The sequence below is a fragment of the Vicugna pacos genome, chromosome 7 (genome assembly GCF_048564905.1).
Source record: "Vicugna pacos chromosome 7, VicPac4, whole genome shotgun sequence".
Taxonomy (NCBI): domain Eukaryota; kingdom Metazoa; phylum Chordata; class Mammalia; order Artiodactyla; family Camelidae; genus Vicugna; species Vicugna pacos.
The window spans coordinates 44,121,238-44,124,742 of NC_132993.1; positions in this window are offsets into that span (position 1 = coordinate 44,121,238).

The following is a 3,505-nucleotide window of genomic DNA, read 5'->3' on the forward strand; positions in this document are numbered from 1 at the left end:
CGCAGAGCTTTCTGGGAGCACAAGTTGTTCTGGGCTCGGAGTGGCCCCCAACCCTGTGTCCGTGGGCTGGACGGTCGTGGCTGAATGCGCGGGGTAGGAGTACGGGGTCAGCGGTGAAAATGGATGGGAAGGGACAGGATGTGTAGACTGGGGGAAAAGTCGAGGCACTGCGCAGCAGGCAAAGGGCTACCACCCACGTGGGAACACAAGGCTGGCACAGTGGATTCAGAAGTCATTCTATCTGGGTACAGATCCCAGCGCCACTACCAGTTGTGTGACCCTGGATAAGTTATTTCTCTGTGCCTCAGTTCTCTTCTCTGTAAAATGGAGATAACAGTACTTGTCCATTAGATAGGGATGTGGTGATGGGGGAAATACATGTAAAGCCCAGGGTTTGACGTGTAGATTCCACAGCTGCTATAAGGATCAAACAGCACTCCTCCCAGTTCCCTCCAGCCTCACAAACTCCCCCTGTGTCCTCAGCGTGCCATGTGACTAGACCTTCCCACATGGTCTCCTTTGCTCCTTAAGTGAGGGTTAGGATCACCAGCTCTAGACTTGCCCTGTATAAGTTCAAATCCTCCCTCCACTGCTTACTAGCCTAGAGCTTGGACAAACTGGTCACTCTCCGTGCCTCAGTTTCCTCTCTGTAAAATGGGACTAACAAGAGCACTTCAGCAGACCTCTTGTGAGCCACAAATGAGATACATGTATACCACCAACCACTGTGCTTGGTAGGTAGGAAGTGCTGAGTGTTATCCATTATTTGTATTACCCATCCTCCAAGGCTTAACCCAAAGACATATCATCTGAATTTTCACCATTTGGAATTCTCTTCCCCATCTGTTCTTCCACAGTGATTTCTCCATATGCTAGTATTGCAAAACTTGGCGCATTTCACTTTGCATTGTAGTTGAGATTGATCAGATCCGTCCATTATAAATTCTTGAGGGCCAAAAAAACCTGTTTGGTTCACCTTTGTGCCAGTGTGGTACCCAGCAGGGCCGTGCCATTGTAGGTTTTGCTAACTCTCACTCCCTTCCTTGAGGGGGAGCAGTGAAAGGGAGGAAGGGGATGCCCAACTGTGTAAGAAGTTGAAGACCCCCTTCTTTAACTTGGTTTTCTCCTTTCTTTTGAGGCTGGTGTAATAAGAACTTCACACTAGATGTCAGTTTCCCTAGTGAGAGCCTGGGGAGTAGAAGCAGACTTCTAAGAAGTCTTGGAGGGTGGGTTATGGGAGTTGAAGTGGCTGGAAGAGTGATGCTCACTAGGTTAGTGAGATTGGGGACAGTAGCCCTGTTCACAGCAGTTAGCCGCTGGTCAGGGATTTGCTGTCTGGGCTCGATTAATGTCTGCTGAATTCAGGCATTTACCTCTGTTTTTACTGAGGACCTAGTAAACTGCCTGATGCTATGCTGGAGGCTGTGAAGGCTATGAAATGAAACACTACTGTTCAGTAAGTTCACGGTTTCATTAGGGAGGGAAAGAATGCTTTCAGATGCCAAAATATTATAAAGATGTAAATGACTATAAAGAAAGTACTGTAAACCAGGTGAGAACAGAGCTGTTACCTTCTTCAAGGTGGTGTCTTCCAGAATCTTGCATACATCTGCTGCTCAAAACGTATTTTTTTCAGTTGAATTGAGGCATTTATACTTGAGATGCATTTTAAGGGATCTGAACAGACTAGGAGCAGGAAGGACCTTCAGGCTTCCTTTCTAACATAGTTGGAGAGGTGGCTGAGTTCTCACCTTTTAAAATGTGAACTTGCCATATGATATCGCCTATATGTGGAATCTGAAAAAAAAAAGACACAAATGAACTTATTTACAAAACAGAAACAGACTCACAGACAGAGAGAACAAACTTATGGTTACCAGAGGGGAAAGGAGGTGGGAAGGGAGAAACTGGGAGTTCGAAATTTGCACCCCTTGGGGAGTGATTCAAAAACGTTAGGTATCTCGATTGTGGTGGTGGTTTCCTAGGTGTATACATCTGTCAGAATTCATCAAATTTTTTTTGACATCTGAAATAAATGGAGTTTCCTGTACAGAAATTATACCACAATAAAACTGTTTAAAAAAAATTTTTTTAAGACAATGATTACCCAAATAAGTAAATGAATTTTTTAAATGTGAACTGATAATGGTAGTATCTGTCAGACTGCTCAGTTCAAATGTGCGGCTTACAGACTGGTGAGAAGGAGGGCACATAAAGGACCCTGAGGTCAAATATTAAACAGGAGACCCATAATCAGTACTATATACCTTTGACCTTCATCATAACAAAAGGTCCCATTTTCAGGAATGCAGAGAGAGTTGAGTGAGAGTAGAAAGAATCAGGTTTTGGGGTTTTTTTTTTTTTTTTTTTGCTTTTTTCTAGAATCCCTTCACCCAGGAATAGTCAAGTGAAGAGTGCAAACCATTGTCTTGTAAAAACCTTGAGAAGTCACTTGCGTTTATTAAAATCCTTAAATCCAGTGCTACTCAAAGATGGTCCAAAACTGGTGTCAGTCCACAAACTGTTTCTGGTCCAGATGAGGTTAGTAATAGGATGGAAAGTGTTTAGAAATTTTTATAGTAACTTGGCATTGTTACAACATCCAACCTGGGATCAGTGGGTTTGCTTTTGTATACTTTTTGATACTTAATTTTTCTAGAAGTGAATTTGTTTTTATTGTACAAAAGTAATGATCTAGAATAGATTGAAAAAAAAAACCAGCTGGTCTTTCACCAGGGTTAGTTTGAGAAGCACTGAGAAGCATCTGACTGTCTTCTGTCTTGCTTACTATCTTGGTCTGTTCGGGCTGCTACAACAAAATGCCATAGAACAGCAGAAATGTATTGCTTACAGTTCTGGAGACTGGAAGTCCAAGGTCAGGGTGCCAGCACGGTCAGGTTCTGGTGAGAGCCCTCTTCCAGGTTGCAGACTGCTGACTTCTTGTATCCTCACATAGTGGAAGAGGCAAGGGAGCTCTCCCAGTGGCCTCCTTAAGGGCCCTTATCCCATTCATGGTGGCTCTGCACTTATCACCTAATCACCTTCCAAAAGCCCCACCTTCTAATACCATCACCTTGGGGGTTAAGTGTCAACACATGAATTTTGGGGGACACAGGCATTCAGACCATAGCACTTACCTTCTCTCACCACCTCTTGCTCTCTGCCTCTGGAGAGAGCTGCCACGCTGTGAATATTCCTACCTAGAAGTTCATGTGGTGAGGCACTGGTATCTTCGGACAATAGCCAGGTGAGAACCTGAGGCCTGCGAAAGCCACTTGAGTGAGCGTAAAGCAGATCCTTCCTTGGTTGAGGTTTGAGATGACAGTAGCCCTAGCCAACTCCTTGATCACAGCCTTGTGAAGGACTCCCAAGCCACAGGATGTATCTATGCTGGGCATGGATTCCTGACCCAGAAATGACTCTAAGGTAATAAATGTTGTTTCAAGCCACTAAGTTTTAGGTTAATTTATTATGCAGCCTTGTTAACTAACAAACCCTGTGTCAG